The sequence below is a fragment of the Molossus molossus genome, unplaced genomic scaffold (genome assembly GCF_014108415.1).
Source record: "Molossus molossus isolate mMolMol1 unplaced genomic scaffold, mMolMol1.p scaffold_m16_p_8, whole genome shotgun sequence".
Lineage (NCBI taxonomy): Eukaryota > Metazoa > Chordata > Mammalia > Chiroptera > Molossidae > Molossus > Molossus molossus.
In genome coordinates this window covers 48,142,366-48,161,595 of record NW_023425402.1, presented here as the reverse complement: position 1 = coordinate 48,161,595, position 19,230 = coordinate 48,142,366, and positions in this window count along the sequence as shown.

Sequence of the window (19,230 nt, the reverse complement as noted above, 5' to 3'; positions counted from 1 at the left end):
TCGGTTGTGCGGGTGGCAGCCACTCGATGTGTTCCTTTCACATCAATGTTTCTCTCTCTCTCTCTGTTCCTCTCTCACCCTCCCACTCTACCTGAACAACAACAACAAAAAAAGAATAACTACATTTTCTAATTGTTGCTGGTACATAGGCGTGTGTGTGTGTGTGTACAGATAGTAATTGATTGGAGCCTTATTCTAATAGTTCGTCTTTTAGATTTTTCTGTGTAAACAACAATATTGAATAATGCCAGCTTTATTTTTTTCCTTTTTGATCCTGATGTTTTCTTTCTTTTTGTTTTCTTACAGTGCTGATTAGCATCTGAGGTCAGGCTACTACTCATCCTGATTTTAAGGGGAATCGTTTTAAGCACAGATGTTTTATTTTTGAATACTTTTAGATTTATAAGAAACTTGCAAAGACAGTACACAAAATTCTGGTATACTCCTCATCCAGTTTCTCCCCTATTAACATTTACATAGGCATGCTGTCCATGTCAAAACTAAGAAACCAACACTGGTACAAGGACATTAACTAAATTCCTGACCTTATCCACATTTCACCAGTTTTTCCACTAATGTCCCGTTTCTGCCCCAGGATCCAGTTCAGGAGACCACGTTGTGTTTGTTCATTATGTCTCCTTAGGCTCCTTGGGTCCCTGCCAGTTTCTCATTCTTTCTTTCTTTTTCATGACCTTGACAGTTTTTAGGTGTTTTGTAGTATGCCCCTCCGTTTTGGTTTTGCTGATGATTTTCTCATGATTAGACTGGGGTATTGTCTTTTGGGGAATAAAACCAGAGAGGTGAAGTGCCGTTCTCATAGTCTCTTGTCAAGAGGTACCTTCTGTGAATACAGCTGAGTGCTGGTGAAGTTCCATGAAGTTAATCTTTGTCACCTGACCAAGGTAGTGTTTGCCAGGTCTTCCCATAGTAAAGTAACCCCTCCCACCCCCACCTCAGCCTCTCTATTCTCTATTCCTTGGAATCGAGTCACTAATTCTACTCCACTGGATATTTACTTATATTACCTGGAATTCTTCTAAAGAAAAACGTGTCTTTTCTATTTATTTGGTTTTTTGTTTGTGTATTTAACCATGTATTTACATCAGTGTGGAGCTGTGTGTGTTTACTTTGGGATATACTACGTTATGTACTTTGTTGCTCAAATTGTTCCAGCTTTAGCCAGGAGCTTTTTCAGCTTGGCTCCTGGCCCCCTGACATGCCCCCGACCTTTTGTCATTGGCACTTCCGTTCTTCCTGGAAATATACATGCTCCAGGGCCACTTCGTATCTTCTCTGCTCTCACACTAGAGACAGCCATCCGACTAAGGAGATTTGGTTCTTTTTATTGGAGAACTGAATTTAGAAAGCAAGTTCTGTGTGAGTGGTGTGCTCATTACAGTTGGAGTATCGCTGCTTCTAAGCCTCCCGGCAGACATAGCTAAGAAATATACGTTTGTGTGCTAACCAGTGTATACACACATATCTATAATTATATCTGCATCTACCTATTTCTCATGGTTATTAAGCTAAATATGAGTTCACACTGATGTCTCATATTCTAATCCAGTAGCACGTGGTTCATTCTAGCCTTTACCCTTTCTTACCCGTAATTCCCCCCGACGGTGAGGGCTTGAGCTGCCACAGCCACCATCCATTTACTTACGAAAGGAGTCATTTATGTTCCACCATGAAGTTGGCTGGCGTTTTTTTTTTTTTGTAGCTATCCATTATTAGGTTAAGAATGTTTCCTTCTAGTGGCTTTATTTTTCATTTAAATCGTGAATATTTAAGTCATATATTTTAAGTTAATCATCTATTGAGATGATCATATTAAATGTTAAAATGAAAAGATGAAATGTTAAATTCTCTTTGCATTTCCAAATCAAACCTAGCTTAGTGGTAGAATTTTTAAAAATGAGACTGAAGCACATGAAATTTCTGTCTTTCTGGGCCCAAAATAGTTGAACACCAGCAACTCAATACATTGCTGGATTCAGTTTGCTAATGATTTGTTTAGCATTGTTGTGTATAAATTCATAGGTGAGATTAACTTACAATTTTTGTTTTACTCGCTGTTCTCTACCCCTAAATATAAGGGTTTCCCCCTAAGAAGCCAGAAATACCTTTTAGTTATCACTAGGAAAGGTTATAAACCTGAAGGTTATTGCCTTTATTTATTTATAAAAATATTTTCTTTATTGATTTTAGAGAGAGGGAGAGAGAGATAGAAACATCGATGAGAGAGAACATCAATTGGCCGCCTCCTGCATGCCCCCCACTAGGGATTGGGCCCACAACCTGGGCATGTGCCCTGACCGGGAACTGAACCAGTGACCTCCTGATGCATGGGTTGACGCTCAACCACTGAGCCACATGGGCCAGGTGGTTATTGCCTTTAAAAAGGAAAGAGATGAGCAAGAAAACAGAGAAGCAAGGGGAGGGAATGGTGACTGCTGGAGAAGAGGAGGAGTCTGGGCTAATTCAAGGTGACCCCATCCCCAGCTGACCAGACATCTGCAAGAACTTCTATTACTTTACTACTGAGGTCCTCCCACACCTTGTATATGATCCCACACATCCATTAGAATGGGGGGGGGGGCAACCTCACAGGGAGACACTCCGCGCTGTTTAAGAGACTTGGTTACGGAGTAAGAGCTCTGTGTCCTATGTACATTGGGTGAACGTTCACCTTTGTCTCCTCAGGCCCCTCCTTCCCTTCCTCGGATGACAGCACACTATCTGCCTGGGAGACAGCTCCTCCTTGGGAGACAGCTCCTCCATGCCTCCGTCTGTGGTTCTGACGAGGCCAGCAGCCCCGGCACTCTGCCTCACGCCCCTACAAACACGGCGTGTGGCCAAGCTTGGCCTCTCTGGCCTTCGTGGTTGTCCAGGTGCTGGACAGGAGACGCACGTTGGTCTCATCAGAATCCCCCCGTGAGATTAAATGTGTTAGTGAATCTCCCTTCCTTTCCTCCTGGTTCCGGGGCTGGAAGGAAGGAAGTCTGGAACCGCCCACTGTCAGCTCCCCTTCCCTCTGTTCTACCCACCAAGGGAATTGCGTGGAGAAAAACAGAACGAGATGAACACAAAGGAAGACGCTGAGATGGCAGACGGAGACGTGGTCCTGCTGACGTACTTTGAGTCCCTGGATCCACCCGTTTGTTCCCATTAGAAAATCGGAGAAGTAACTCCCCGTTTTTGCTGAAGCTACTTTGAATCGTGTCTCCTGACTCATCTGGGGTAAAACCAGCTGAATGAAGTCAGGAGTGAGGGTATTCGTGCTACCCCTGTGTTCTCAGTTTATAAACCTCACTTACAGTTAATGCAGCCTGTGACAGTCGCGGTGGTTCAAACAAGCTGTCATCGTTCAGTGGTGGGCAGGAAGAGGGTGGAGCCCCGCGACAGAGACCTGAGCCTGGTCGGCACAGAAACGTCAGAGTCCTGTGCCACATGAGTAATGCGCAGGTGCAACGATGGAAAGTGCGCTGTAAGCCCGCACACAGGTGTCGTGTGTGTACACTTGGATTGTGCTCAGAAGGGGATGGTCCCTTAAAGAGGGTCCTTCCACAGGTGGCCATTGTTGCCAAGAGTTACTTAATAAAGGAATGGGCTGGGAGATCCACTTGGCAGCCAGGGAGAGCCTTGCCTGCCACTGATATCCCTGCTCTGCCACCCGCTGTGAGCCCCGGCAGGCTGGTGTGCAGCTGGACTTGCTGTCCATTGTACATGCCACAGAAGAGCGATGCAAGATCCCACAGGCCAAGACAGATGTTCAGTGAACAAAATGGTGATTTCTGTTTATTTTTTCTTGTAATACATAATGTAGCTTTAAAAGTTGAGTGATTTATATAGGACCAAAGAACGAGGTTTTACTATAAGATCTCAACATTTTTCCTGATATCAAATAATATTAAAATACTAAAAATGCAATAAGAATGAAGGAAATAAAGGTCATCTAACATTCCATCATCCAGAGATAAACACTATTTACATTTTGGTGTGTATCTCCCAGACTTATTTCTATTAAAGAGCAGCCTTCGAAGCTAAATCCAAACCAGAATTGAGGTTTCTTGGTTCCTTTTAAAAAGATTTGTTTTTATTTATTATGACATATTTCAAATATATAAGTATAGAAAATAATGGTACAAAAATCTATGAATCTAAGGCTCACATGTAATAAAAGTTAGCATTTTTATATTTACTCAGATACCTTTTGTTTTAATAAACACAATGTTGCAGGTTTTTGACAACCACCCCCATCCCTTTTCTTTCTCCTGGAGATAACCACTTTCCTGGAGTTGAGAATATTTTTCCTGTATATGTTTTTATATTTTTCTCTGTATGTTTGCATACTTAAACCTTTATATAAGGAATCATTTTGCGTTTTTTAAGATGTGCACGAATCATACCCATATGTACTTCTCTTTCAGCTTTCTTTTCTAAACTCCCCATTATCTTTCTGGCATTTATTCATGAAGATACAGCCATGTCCTGTTACTTACTATATAGTATTCCACTGAATGAGTACAAGAGTTTGTTTATCCATACCCTTATTGATAGATTTTTTAGTTTGTTCCAATGCTTTGCTATTTCAAACAGTGTTACCATGAATACATTTGTCCTCACTTTCTTGTGAACACCTGTGAAAATTAAATAAGTGGAATTTTGATGTTGTAGTATAGGCACATCTTCAGTTTTACCAGATGTTGTCACATTGCTCTCTAAAATAGCTGCACTGCCTGAACTGGATTCAGGTCCCAGCCACCCAGAGCCACAGAGTCACCTTGGACTGGGCCTGGAATGGCTCTAACGGTAATTTGTGCTGTCCTGTCTGTCTGGGCCCGGTTGGCTGCTGCCACCTCCTCCGTGGGCATGGACCAGGGCCTGCTTGCAGCCATGAAGTGACAATGCTCGCGGTAGATTATGAAGACAGCTGCAGTGGTCCCTGCCATTTGCCCATCGCTGTCTGCCTCCCTGCTCCTCCCATCAAGAGGCCTACTTCCCCCTCCTTGAATCTGAGCTGGCCTTGTGAGTTTCTTGACTAATATAATGTGCAGCAATGACCCTGTGTGACTTCCGACTCAAGAGACCTTGCAGCCTCTGGTCTTTCCTTTTTGGAACACGATGCCGCCATGCCAGGAAGCCCAGGCCGGCCTCCCTGAGGGTGAAGGACCATGAGGGGAGAGAGGCCCTGCCAGCGGCAAACAGCAGTTGCCCGACTAGGAGTGAGGCCATCATGGGCCGATCAGCCGGGGTAAGCCCCAGATGACTGCAGCTCCGTGAGTCTCCCCGGCAAGACCAACAAAGACCCGCTTCACTGAACCCAGCCCAAATTGCCTACAGGTAGTATTATGAGCAAATGAAACGGTGTTGTTTAAACTCAGTAAGTTTAGGGTGGTTTGGTCCAAGGCAACGGACAGATGATGCGCAGCCTGTGCTCACTGGCCCTGCCACACAGCTCGTCTGGGTGGGGCGCTCCTTCCGCGGTGGACATGAAGACACCAGGAGATACACTCATACCACACGTTCACAATCCCCAAATGGCAACAGAAAACCAGGACCGGTGGCAGATGGGGGTGGGAGAACCAATCCTCTCCCTTGTTCCCTGGGAAGGACTGTTTGAGGACGGGCAGTGTCGCATGGTCTCTGGAGACCGTCCAAACACTGAGCAATCAGCTTCTGGCGGAGCTGGCCAGCGTGGTGAGGCATCTCTGAGGATTGGTTCTCCCTTCCCCCATCTCCTTTCCTTCGCTTCTGCTTCCCTGGAATTCCATTTCCCAATAAGACTTAACATATAAGCTTCTGCCTGGGCTCTACTTTCTAGGGACTCTGGGCAGAGACAGTTCCAAGAGCGGTCCTAGAAAACAGAGCCCCAGGACGGGATTTTGGAGGTGAATGCCACTGGTCTGCAGGCACAGGCCCCCACGGCTGGGGTAGGGGGCTGGTAGCAGCCCCCGGTGTGCAGTGGCATCACTAACGCTTTCATCGCTGGTGAAGTGCAGGTGGAAGATGAAGCACTGGGATGTGCCAGCAGCTTCCAAACAGCTGTACATTAAAATCATGTGGGAGCTTTAAAATAACCCCATGCTAACAGACTGTCGATCCTCAGAGGGAAGGGGGATAAACCAAAGAATGTATATGCATATATGCATAACCAGTGGACACAGACAACAGTGCAGTGAAGACTGAGGTTGGGGGGGGGGGAAGTAGGGAGGAGGGGGTCAATGGGGGAGGGGAAAGGAGGGACATCTGTATTATTTTCAACAATAAAGATACATTTAAAAATAAATAAAAATAAAATGAATATTTCAATACAAAATTTTTTAAAGAGAAAAAGTAAAAGAAAATAATCCCATGCTTAGGTCCCACCCCATACCAATTAAATCAAACTGTCTATAAGTGGAAGCCAGGTGTCAGCAGTTCTTAAAGATCACCAGGTGATTCTTTTATGAAGCAAAATTTGGGAACTACTGGGCTATACATTGACAATGGCTCTTGATGGGTAGAATGGGGTGATTATAAGGATTGTGGTAGATTGCAACACTTGATTTAAAAAATCAGGACAACTCACCGCCAACTTGGAGCATGCTGGGAAAGCAAGAGGGTCTCTTATCTCCTGCATCCACATGACAAGCTGTACGAAATCCAGCCCCAAGGTCTGATAATAGCAGCAGAGCTGCAAAGGATGCACGTTATCAGGCCTCCTGTTTCAAATTCACGACATAGGACAATAGCTCCCCTTTGCCCAGAGACAACACAAAGGCTTCTTCTGAAGCCTCAGAGGATGGTACATGTACTCTTCACGACCGACCCTGACCTCCACCCCAACCCCTATTGCTTCCAGGTCAATAGCTGGCATGGGGGGTGGGGTGCTCAGCACAGCGAAATGAGGAAATACAGTCCCTGCTTCTGGAGGAAAGTGCCTGAACACCAGGCATTAGAGGACATGGCTAATGTCTGCCGGCAGAAATAATACACGCACAGGTGAAAGTGAATCTTGAGAGGGAGAAGGGTGGACTACGGGCTGGATAAGGAAGACTTTAGCGGCATGGGTCACCCTTCTGTGCCTTGGCATTCAATGTTTGGGCAAGGATGTTGACCCTCACAGTTTGCTGGAAAGTTAGAGACAACAACAGTCTAAGGTAAAGGATGGTAAGTCTGCGGCTAGTGCTGTGTGCGTATGTGTGCATGCGTGCACACACTACAGAGGTGTTTTATCTTTGATTTCCTTCAGTGAGCCAGACGGCAAAAATAAAATCTCGGTCTAGTTTTGTGCTTTGCATCTCATTAGCTTTTTAGAGGCTTATATCCCAAGTCCCCGAAAGAAGTAGAAAGAGGCTGCCTAGGCTGGGGACCAGTTCTGGGAGAGTTGGTTCTTGCCCAGGACAGAGGTCTAATCACAAGACCTGATCACCCAACCTTTATGCTCACAGACGCACCGAAGGCCTGAGAGAAACAGGCGCGCCAGCCGGCCTCTCAGGTGTCCAAGTTTCCCAGTAATGGGCCTGAGCCTGTCTTCCACATGCTCACCTTGCCCTTCGGGTGCCCACAGAGTAAGGGCACACGGGGAATCAGCGCGATGTTTGCGTGAGGCACCCAGTGTGAGCCTGGCGCACAGAGGGGGCGGTTTGGTGCCCCCTTCCCGCCTGCTTTCGGCCAGAGTCAGACGACCACTTTCCCAGGCCCTGAGTTTCCTGAGGCCCTGCCCAGGAGTTTTCTCCCAGCTCCAGTTGCACTCTGCTGGGCCAGTTAACACCCCCAGCTGGGAACTGGCTCATGTCTCGAAAGCTGCCTTTTAGAGTGGACGCCGCCCAGCTGCATAACCAAACATCAGGAGCCTAAACGAGAACTCACAGCTTGGAATTACATCCAGAGCCTTGACCAGCTTCTCAAGTCATAAATCATATTCTGCTCTCCTCGAGCAGCAGGTCATGAGGACCTCCAGCCACCTCACGCATGAGCTATTTTAAGCATCAGTCACAGTGTGTGCGATGGTGGGAAGACAGGCAGTGACCCACCAGGCTCCAGACCTTCCTGCCTGCGGGAGCGATTCTGTGTCAGCGAGAGGGGGTAGAACCCCCCGAGCTTGGTCCCAGCCTTCCCGGAAGCCCAGGCCGCCTCCTGGCCCCCTTTCCCAGCTCTGTGCAGACAGGCCCCGCTGGGGATTCGCAGAGCTTTTACTGAGTGCCTCTTTAAAGTGCCTAATTTTAATGAAGAAATCTTTCATCTGCCATCCCGTCTCCAGGACGCAAGTTTGGAAGGAATTTTCACAAGTCACTAAGGCCCTGGAAGTGTGTTTGCTGGTGGAAAATGTAAGCCTGTGAGACATGCACGCGATGCTCTCACTGGGGGTGGGGTGGGGAGGAAATAAAACACCGAGAGAAAATGCTTTAAGAGCTCAGCGGAGGAAGGATGCAGAGGAGCAGCCGAAAGGGGAACGTGTTCGACTGGAAGTGCATGAACAATAATTCAGCCAGAAAACACAGAGTCCCTCCTGGGGGGAATTACATGCAGCTCCAAGAAATGCTCGGGACCCAGAGGATGTGTGGGAAGGGGTGGGCAGAAGGGACAGGGTGGGAGGGAATATGTCATCAACAACGGGAAAGAGGCAGACTCAGTGCACACGCACAACACCCCACACCAGAAAAACTCTCAATTTCATCCCCTCTGGAGCTTTTTGAGCCAAAAGGAAAAACAAACAAACAAAACGAAACAGCTGGACTGGAAAGTGGAGCCCTGGTCTGCTGGGTCTCGTCTGGGAGGAGGGGTGGCGCTTCGACGCAGACCCACCCCTCCGGAGGTGATGCTGACCAGAAACCCTCCACTGAGTTCTTCTCCTGGCTCCCACACCTCGGAGCACCTCCTGTCCTGTACTTTGCAGCTTCCCTGGCCCCGTGTCTGAGGGGCTCCCACGGCACTTCCCGTCCGCTCACCATTACACCGCCGCCCCGTCCACAGGCACGCGCCGTCTTGGTAGGGATCCAGGCTACCACCAGGATGCTTAGCACCCCCTGGTCCTTCTCGGAGCTTCTCGGGTCCCACAGGAAAGGGATGGGTGCATACTCATGAACTCAGGAAGAGGAAGTTTGGCAGATGAGGCTATGGGATTTAAACATCAGCAAGAGCAAAGGGGCGAAGTAGGGAGAGGTGAGAAGTCGGGGAAGCACAGCTCATAGGCTACTCTGAGCGCTCGGTGAGGAGATGCAGAGGAGAGTCAGTGGGGTTAATAGAAGTGGTTTTGTTGAAAGAGAGTGGCTCTCCTGAATCACTAAATCACAGCAGTCTCCAAGGTTGATGGGAGATGTACCTGGAGTGGGAGGTGACTTAGCGAGGCTTTTGCAAGCGTATGAATTGACTTTCGGTGGACAGAGTGTCTCCTGCAGCTGCTGCTGAACAAGAAGCGGTTTCCTACCTCTTGCTCATGCACGGTCCACACCACACTGACAACGGGGAGAAGGTAAGTGGCAGGCTACCATGACTGCAAGTTTGGGGGATTAACAACACCAGTCTGAATTGCCCACAAATAGCATTTTCAATGTGCTTCTGTTTACCCCTTTTCTGCTAATGAGATACTACTTGTAGATGCAAAATATTAAGGATGTTATCTTCAGCCTGGAGAGAAAGAAACTGTAATTTGCAGCTTTTGTTAAGAGTGAAAACCTCATTAAGTAATGGGATTCGCTGATTAACTGCTGCTAACAAAACCCCCTTGCCAAACCTGTTAGTCTGAAAACAGCTACAGAGCTACCTTTAGGTCCACTTGTCCCCCACCTCCCAACCCCAGGGAACTACAGAAATACTTCTCATCTAAATAGCCCTTGCCTTTCAATATTTTTTATTGCTTCCACTGATGGGTTAAGGATAAGTTAGGAGCCACTCCTAGATGGATATTGAATCAACCTTGGTGAAGAGTTCAAGGAGAAAAGCATTTTTGCTTAAAAAATGATTTTTTTATGGAAAGGGTAATGGGAAAATGTGCAAGTTCACTGAGCACTAAAATGAATGGAAGTTCTTAGCTAGAGATCAGAAGGCAAGATTTGTCCGTGCTCAGTGCGTGCGATGTGCTTTAGGTTCCTAGAATGGAGCAATTTATCTTCCTCAGTGGTTCATACAGTAGGTATGAAACTCTCCTTTCTGGTGACTTGCCTTTGAAAAGCAACCCCACTCTGTTCTCAAGAACTACTTTCCCTTGTAGATTCTTAGGAGAGAGATCCCTGAGGCAGGTGTCATTTTGGTCCAGCTCAATAGGTCCTACCAGATCAGGAGTCTCAAGATCATGAAAAAAGAATCTAGTCATAAGTGGTCTGTTCTACTGCTAAGCCAGAGTCATGGGCTATTGGAGGGGGTCAGGGTGGGGAAGGAGCAGGCGGGGGAGAGTGGAGGAACAAGGACCTCAGCTAGTCCAACTCCCGGGGGTTTGAATAGGTGAAGTGACTTGCCCAACATCCTCAGCAGCTTGGTGGGAAAACCAGGACTAAAACCCAGGTTTGTGGCTTCTGATCCAATCTATCTTCTGGCCCTTAAGAAACAAGGAATGCGGTGGGGGCAGTGCATGTACACAGACATGTTCAGGTGTGTACCTGCCTGTGCATCAGTGTCACACCTGGCCGTGCACACTGGCTGCGCTGTTCCTGCCCTATAGTGATGTCAGCTTCCCAACAATCGCTTTAATCCGGAGCCAGATCCTCCTTCATGATGGGGTCCCTCCTTTCTCCCCAGGTCTGCAAGTGTTCAGGTGGCCAAATCTATGCTCAGATCGGACAGAAAAGACGGGAATACATATAACATTTACTTCGGGATTTCTTCCTGCCTTGGACATTTTATAATCAGTACACCAACAGCCAGAAAAAAGTCATGGAAACTGAGTTTGCAGAGCTTGTGTCTAACTGTTGGAGGAGAGGCAGCCCCGAGCAGGGGTCCGTGGGCCCTGGGACCTGGGGCACTTGCGGTAGGTTTCTTGCACAGCTCAGAGACTTCATGGCCAGACAAGAAAGGCCACCTAGCTTGGACCTGTGCCGGAGGACATGGGAGAGATGAGCTTGGAAAGGGTTTTGTTCAGCGCAGAGCAAGTAGCAAGGTTAATATTTCCAGGTCTGTTAAGTTTGAAGCAAAGCAAGGGCAGGTAAGGAGAGAAGGCTTTGGAGGCCTGCACCCAATTCTCCCCAAGACCTGTCCTGGGCCTTCCTTGCTGGCCTCAGCCTCAGAGAGCACTGGCTCAGGAGGAGTCCCCCCACCCCGCCCCCAGTGGTTTTCTTGAGAACCATGTTGCCTTTGTCAAGGATCATTGCAAAATCCTAGGGTCAGGATGGAGGCCTCTGAGCAGGGAATTGGTCAGGGTATGAGCAGGATCAAAACACAGAAGCATTCATGACCCCCAAGCAATTACAGTCACAACCAGCTGCCGGGAATAAACAGCCTGGAGTGGGATTCCAGCTTCAACAGGCACCGTGTGAGGGGCTCTTCCAAGCACTGTAATTAATTTCCATCCCCCAGATTATCGCAGGAGACAGCCCTCCTATCCCCGATGACTGACCAGGAAGAGATCCTAGGTGATGACTCTGGACAGACTCTCACCTGGGGGCTCAGATCAGTGTCAGGTTTTCCCCCTGCCTGGGCCGCTGGGTAGTCACAGGCCAGAGTGGAAGGCCAGGGAGAGGGAGTGTCCTGCAGACAGCCCCGGGCTCCTGAGGCGGTGATGCTGGTCCGGCCGCCTGGGGGCCTCCCAAGCAGCTGCGGACTAGGCCTTTGAAAGCCTTTTCCGTGCTGTCTACTTATGGGAGCCAGTTCTAAGGAAATAAGGGACACAGAGAAGTTGACCAGGTAAAACATACACAGGCTCATATAAATTCCGCTCTTTATTAGAAATACAGAAATACTTTTGACAGCATGAACAGAAAATACTACACCATCCTGGAATCTTAAGATTCAGACATTTTATCAAACCACTCTCAGGCCCATGATACACTGTACTAGGAAAAAAAAAACGGCATCAAAAATTAAAAACAAACACACCAAAATAGTAAAGTCATTAAGGCCAGTAGTGTTTATTTCATGAAACTGTACATATCTGACTACAGTGTACCTACCAGTCGCTGTTTAAGGGATACATTAGAAACAGACCTCTAAATAATGAAAGAATTGGCCCAGAGGAAAACGTTACAAACAATAACAAGATGGCTTTGAAAAATTAAAAGCACATTTTGATATGGTGTCTTATATATAACAGTCTCTTCGTGAAAACACTGTACATTGTAAAAGCAAAATGAGCACCTCCACTCACTCCTAAAGAACACACTTCGTTTGGAGCCTGCTTACTACAAATGAGAGATTTGTAAACACACGCCGTGAATTGCATGTATGTTCGTCCGCAGATAATGTATCTGTACCAACAGTGTGTGGTGAAGTTAAACTAGAAGATAAATACTTTCATAAACTCTATGTTTTGAGGCACATAAGGAATACAATTCAGGTTGTTTCTAAATTATGGACACAGCATCTCTTCTCCCCCCTGGTTTTCGTACCTTAGTGTAATGCCTATTTGCATTTAACCCGGTTATCTTATGTTTGCATGCTTTGCAAACTGAATTACAGAGCCAAATTGCCTATTATAATTTCCCATTATGTGACACAATTACACGGGAACTCTTCGAGGTGAGAGGATTGTCCCAATATTGGGAACACTGATTGCATCATGCTTACAAAGAACAAAAATGAAGGAGACGCTCTTCCCCCAGGGGGCGGAGTTTACTGCGCTTTCTCTCCTGTGTAAATGCTGTTCCCCATTACAATGAGTTCTGTCCGCTGATTTCTGGTCTGCAAAATTAGCTCCATTGGTATTTTAAAAAATAATAATAATAAGCTAGGCTCTGACACATCATTTCCTAGGCTCAACGCCACACTCCTGGAACACATCTAAATAAAGCATAGAGTTGAAGGAATGTTTCAGAATTACATTACGCCCATAAAAAGCGAAAGCACAATGGATTTTCAAGTAATTAGACTACCTGCAGTACGTACACCAGGTCATTCTTGCACAGATGCCTTCCTTGGACAAACAAATGATGCACAAACTTTCACTGGGTGAGCACTGGCTCGAATTCCCAAACCCAGCCATAAATGCACACATGAATATGTGCACACGCACACACATATACTTTAACAATCTTTAATTAGAAGGGAGGGAAGAACCTCTAGGCAGAGACAAGGAAATGCGGTCCACCCCGTTTTTCTCTTTCGGAGATGAGGTGACCTATTTGCACCCTCGGCTCCCGGCTCTTTCCTGCCATGCGCGTTAAAGACCGGCTTCCCGGGAAAGGGTGCAGCTGCCGCCTCCCAGATGGAGAGAGATCAGAAAGCCTGGGCATATCGAGGACAGAGGTAGAATAAAGAGGTGGAAACATGAGATTAACTAAGGCTGAGTTGAAAGAAAGAATCTGAAAATAAACCCCTCAGCTTCCAAAACAAAAGGCATACCATTTCAGTCATCAGCATTCAACCTCACAAGCTTGGAGAACATGGATTTCCACTTACTCAGACGCCCTCATTATTTAGCAAGAGGCCTTGTCAGATCATTACAGCCTAGCCTGGCTAATAAAACACAAACCTTGGGCCTCCTGACGCTTCGGGATGTGACAATGGCACTTAATTAACAAAAAGTTTGTACTGTGAATGTAAAGAGAAAATAGCAACAGAAGACAATCGTGATGAAATGATTTTATTTTAGTCATTAACTTAGAGTTTTGGGGTTTTTTTGTACGTGTAGAATAAAAAGTAAAATGTATCTACAAATGTGCTTAAAGTATAAAATCTTTATATTATTAAAATTACTTCTAGGTACTTACAGAAGAGAAACAATCTAATCAGCTGCATCTATAAAATGGAAATGTCTGCTATATGAAGCAAGTGATATTTCAAATTTTCTGGGTGAGATGAGGGGAGCTCATTAAAAAAAAAATCCTCAAGTGACCAAAGATATAGCTAAAATATGACAGCAAATTAAATATTGTGGTTTAAAACATGATGGACAATGAAAGAAATCAAAGTCCTCCACACTCTCTCACAAGCTGCACAGAGACACTTTCAGTTCCTGCGGAGGAAACAAGTTTAACTTCCAGAAAGATCTTGAGGGTGTGTGACTGTGCTGGACAAAGGCCAGGGACATAGCACCCCCTTTCCAAAATCTTGCTGCCTTACCCCCTCCTCTAAACTACATTTCCTTTGGGGAAATCCATCATCACCTTCCCTGCCCAGACACAAGCCACTTCATTTGCACACATCTCAGCAGGCTTGTGAATGTCTAAAAACAAAGCCTTATCCCAGAAATGCTTCTGACACTGTCACTGTGCGCCATCTTCGATCCTGGCTGGACCCTTTCCATTTAAACATGAGGCACTGGCCTGGCTTTGGTCACTAGTGGGTGCAGTCTGTGGTCGGTGGGTTTGGACAAAGCTGCGTGTTCTGTGAAGGACTGTGGGATGATGGGAATGGCTACTGGATGTGAGGGTGACTCCATACCAATTGCAGGAGGCAGCACGGCTGGGAACACAATTCATGCTTCTCAAGAGGTATGTCAGGTTGGCTCCAGGTCACTTGACGGTTGACCTTCAGGGCTGAAGGAGTAGGGACACCTAGTGGGGTGGGCATTTGGGATTGTGCTTGTGGAAGTTTGATGAGGGTTGTTTAGTGAGCTGTCAGGGTGAGTCACAGAATAGAGCATTCAAAAGGGATAAGACTCTTGTTCCCAAACTCAAGGACGGACTGAAAAAGCTAGACCTTGGAAATGGAAAGAGCGAGTGGAGATTGGACTGGAAGTATGACAGAGCCAAGGAGTGCTGTGGGTGGGTGACAATGGGACAGTGGAAGGCAGGCTGGGCTCAGGACTGCCGGGCGAGGGAGAGAAGAGGCAACCTGACAATTCTTTATTTCTCTCTCTGCCTCCTCTGCTTCCCAAAAGGCATTTGAGCTGGCGGAATGGAGGAAAATGGAAAAGAGGAAACAAAGACACATGAAGAGACAGGAGGAGAGAAAGAAATGGGAAGTCAACAATGACGAGAGGGGGTAGCAGCATGGGGCTCACATGGCTCTGAGCAGGAGTTGTGGGCCTGCGAGAGAAGATACAACATCTGGATGAGATCAGACAGGAGGAGAGGCAGAACCTGGAAGTCATGAAACAGCAGAACGAAAAACCAATAGACCCACTGGCCTTTGCTGGAAATGCCTTCAAAGGTCATCTGGATGCCCCCTCATTTTCCAGAGGAGGAGATGGGGGTGTGGTGGGCAGTAACTTGGAGAGCTCGTTTCTTCTGCATTGCACCATGATCTGCCCCTACCAAGTAGTGTGGAGCCCATGGGAGGCAGGGCGAACAAGGTTCTGCACTGGAGGTGAGCTGTCCAGGTGCCCCTCAAGGCGTCTTCCTCCCAATCCCTCTGGGATTCTAGCATTCTAGGTACGAGGGCTGTCTCTGTATATTTGCAAACATCACAATATCCTCAGTTTACAAAGCCTAAAGATACAAAATGAGATTATTTTAAAGTGAACTTGATATTGCCCTTCAAAGTAGACTATACATTGCAGCTCCGTATACTGATATCTGCCTTATATATTTAAATTAACAAATGAAGTGTGGCTGTTATTGCTCACACCATTTGTACCCAGTAAGGAAACATACAAGGAAAAGACAAGCTAATGCGTAGGGAGACACATCATTTTACACCTGTGTTGTCCACCAGACACCACGCCAGTGGCTTTGGCTTGCTCCAGAAGAAAAAATGTACCCTCAACATGACCACGATGGGCTTCTAACATCACTTGGAAAATAATATGTCCTAGCTTCTAAAGATGACCCCAAAAGAGATGTACTAAAAATATTCGGAGCAATGACAACATCCTTGGAACATGCACTCAGGCTTTTGAGGTGACTTTTTTGAAGGGGAAACACTGAGTTTTGGTGTGGTTATGAAAAAAACTGGTCATGTGATTCTGTGCTCAAAGCTCCGATGTAACCATTTGGGATAAAAGAGAAGGCCCTGATATTTTCAAATCTGCTCTCAAGGGAGGAGACGAGTCAAGAATGGACGCGGACACGGGAAAGTTCTCATCTCCCACCTCCTGAGGGCAGTCTTCAGACCATCAGCACATATGGGGCCGGGTCACCTGCACTCCCAAGGTGAGCGAGGTATCGGGGGTGCGGGGTTCATGGAAAGAGCTCTCTGCCTCTCCCAGAGAGACATGTACCTCCCTCTGCAGTTAACCAGCAGCTGGAAAGCCTACTCATTCCTCAGAGGCATCGTGGATTGAGAAGGAAAAGACGTTATAAAAGTAAAGCTGTGAACAGTCTATTGTTACTCCAATGCCTGCAGTGGAGCATTCGGCCAATCAGAAGGTGAGATCTTAGAAAGAGTGCGATGCATGTCGGTGGCTGGAGGCTGGCCTGTTTGAGAGCCTGGAGAGAAGAGGAGAAGAAAGACCTCGTGCTTCTGTTTTGGTCTGCTACTTTTTGCAATTTTTCTTTCAGTATGATAATGGGGCTCAAGAAAACTAGTGGCTTTTGGAGAAAATATGAAAACTGGTCAGGTATTTGTTCATTCAGTCAGCCAATGAATATGCCTTTGATATGGCGGGTACCAGGCAAGGTGCCAGATAGTAGCTACTTTTTGCAAGTACCAAGATTTAAGTATTTTCATAGAGCATCCACTCCATAATCTGCTCCAGGATTTTATCTAAGTAAGCTACACCGACTACATGCTTGGTGTACTTTTGGGTCTGATTTCTAAACCATTTTACGCTAGGTCGTTCTTCTGCATAAGATTGAGTGCTCCAGAAAACAAACTCTGCTTTTGCAATCCCTTCTCAAACCTTCCCCGATGCCCACTTCTGGCTGCATTCGCTCAAATACACGCTCACTCATGCATGCTCACAAGCACAGCCTCTCACTTGGGCCTGGGGGGGAGGGGGCGGGTCATAAACTATGTAACCCTTTCATAAATTCACAAGACAGTGTTTACTTTTCTATCACCAGTCATAACCTGTGTTTGTCAAAGTTACTTTCATTCATTATATCACCAATCAGCACAATTAAGAGATAGAGCCTCAATGTGTCACAGCATCTTTTTCACAGTTTAACAACTGGCAGGCACAAGGCCTTACAGATTCATTCACGCAAGCTTACGTAACTTCATCACATGCTTATGTGAACACAGCCAGGTTTGCAACTACACTGAAAATTCTTCAGGCCACCCTTTGTGTGTGTATGAGGCCACAAAAATGTTGCTAGCTTTTTATAACAGGGCTGATGAATCTGATGGCCATGACCTACCTGAGTTCTACATTTCTATCAAGTGTCTGCCCCTCTCTCCCAAGGCAGTAAAGCTGGAATCTACTTGCCAATGTCAGTTTGAATTCTAGGTGTGGGTACTGCATGGACGAGCTCTGTTAACAAGAGAAGGATTGCAGAGTTGGCTTCATCTCAAACGTCTGCATCTGATTCACAGACATCTGTGTCTCCCTGAGAAATAACGTTTTCACAACCAGAGCTGTCCAACAAAGAAGTAAGCCACTTCCTATGGGAGTGAGCTCCTCCTAGTGGGAAGTGGTCAGGCAGAGCCGTTTCTCAGGGCTGTGGGCAGGCGTTCCAGCACTTGGACAGAGAGGTAGAGCCTTCCTGAGATTTGAGGATGCTACACAGATGATGGAGGGAGCCTCCGGTCACACATGCTTACCCTGAAATGACACCAGTGAGGGCCTGCTATTTCACAGTGAGCTGTTTGGAGAAGCAAGACTTTGGGTGGGTTCAGAGTGGGCTCCGACGGAAGACGTTTGTGTTGGTCTTTGCAAAGAAACTCTAGTGCATGGAAACACCTCTGAGGCTCAGGTCATGTGGTCAAACTACAGAGCGGAGCACGGTGGGCTGGCAGCGCAGAGCAAGTCTAAGTGGTATATGTAGACCCTTTGGGCAGAGAGAGGCTTTGCCCCCACACTGTCTGACATCATTACGTAACTGGCTGCCAAGAGCTCTCGGCTCCTGAATGTGTCTTCAATCCTCTTGTTCCCCACCCTCTCCAATCAGCTCTGTGCAGCACCCGGACCGGAGGAGGTTTCATTCCCGGCTGCGTGCTGTCTTTTCCTCTGGAGGAAATCGGACTCCAGGCTCGGCGTGGGGAGAGCCCCAGGCCTCTCTGTAGGGTTTTAAGAGCATAGGTCTGGGGCCCTGCTTGGAGAGCAGAGAGTGAAGAAAAGCAAATCCTCATCTAAAAATGTGCTTTTGCTTCTCAGTTAGGGGAATTTCCTGAAGCCTGGGAGAGCCGGCGTGAGCTTTCTTCTCCAGTACAACGTTCTGGTGAAGCCCATGTGTGATCATACCACTGTAACCACAAAGGAATTTACCACAGGAAATGTCCCAGCTGTTGCCTATTAGCATTAGGACAAATTACACAAAGCAAATTGTTAGCAGACATGTTTCCGTAATATTTAACTGGTGGCAATAAATAAGAGCGATTCTCTTTCAAATAAATGGCTACATTTCCAAAACTCCAGCTTCCAATTGTCCGTGAAGGAATCATCCTCGATTAGGAGGGAAGGGTACCTTGGAAGCTGAGGTTCCCGGTGACCTTCCCGGTGACCTTCCCGGGGGCACCGCTGGGAGTCAAGCAGGAGGCTCCTGTGCGGGGCGTGCGGCGGGTGCAGCTGCTGCAGTGACGTCGCCAGACGCCAGGAGGAATGTCTGCCCCGCCGTGTATCTGACCACCTGCTGGCTTCGCCGCTGGGGCTCTCTGCGTGCCCTTCTGTGCCACAGGGGACATGGCACGTGGCAAGACACCGCTGCGGCTCTTGGAGTGTGTTTTTGAAGGAAAAGAAACCACACCCACAGGCAGGTTTTCACCCTTCTCCTTAACAAAATACTGCAGTTTAAAAAATTACCTACTTCTTCAAAATCCCAGGTCTTGTTATCTGAGTTGTTTTTTTTTTTTTTTTTATGAGTCAAATCTCCTTATGGTCTGGCCCCAGCGGAGAGGAGGGAAGGTGGCCCACGGCGCACGGCCCACAGCGCCACCTTCTGCGCACGCGCGGCCCGGCTGTATCTTTGGAGAGAAAGCACAATGTTTTCATCTTGCAAGACCTTCCGATGGTGACGACCTTCGAATCCCTTCCTTACCTCTGGGCATTTCCAACTGTCTTCAGAGATAGGACAAAATTCTCCTAAAACAATCTCAAAAACCAACTAAAACATAATC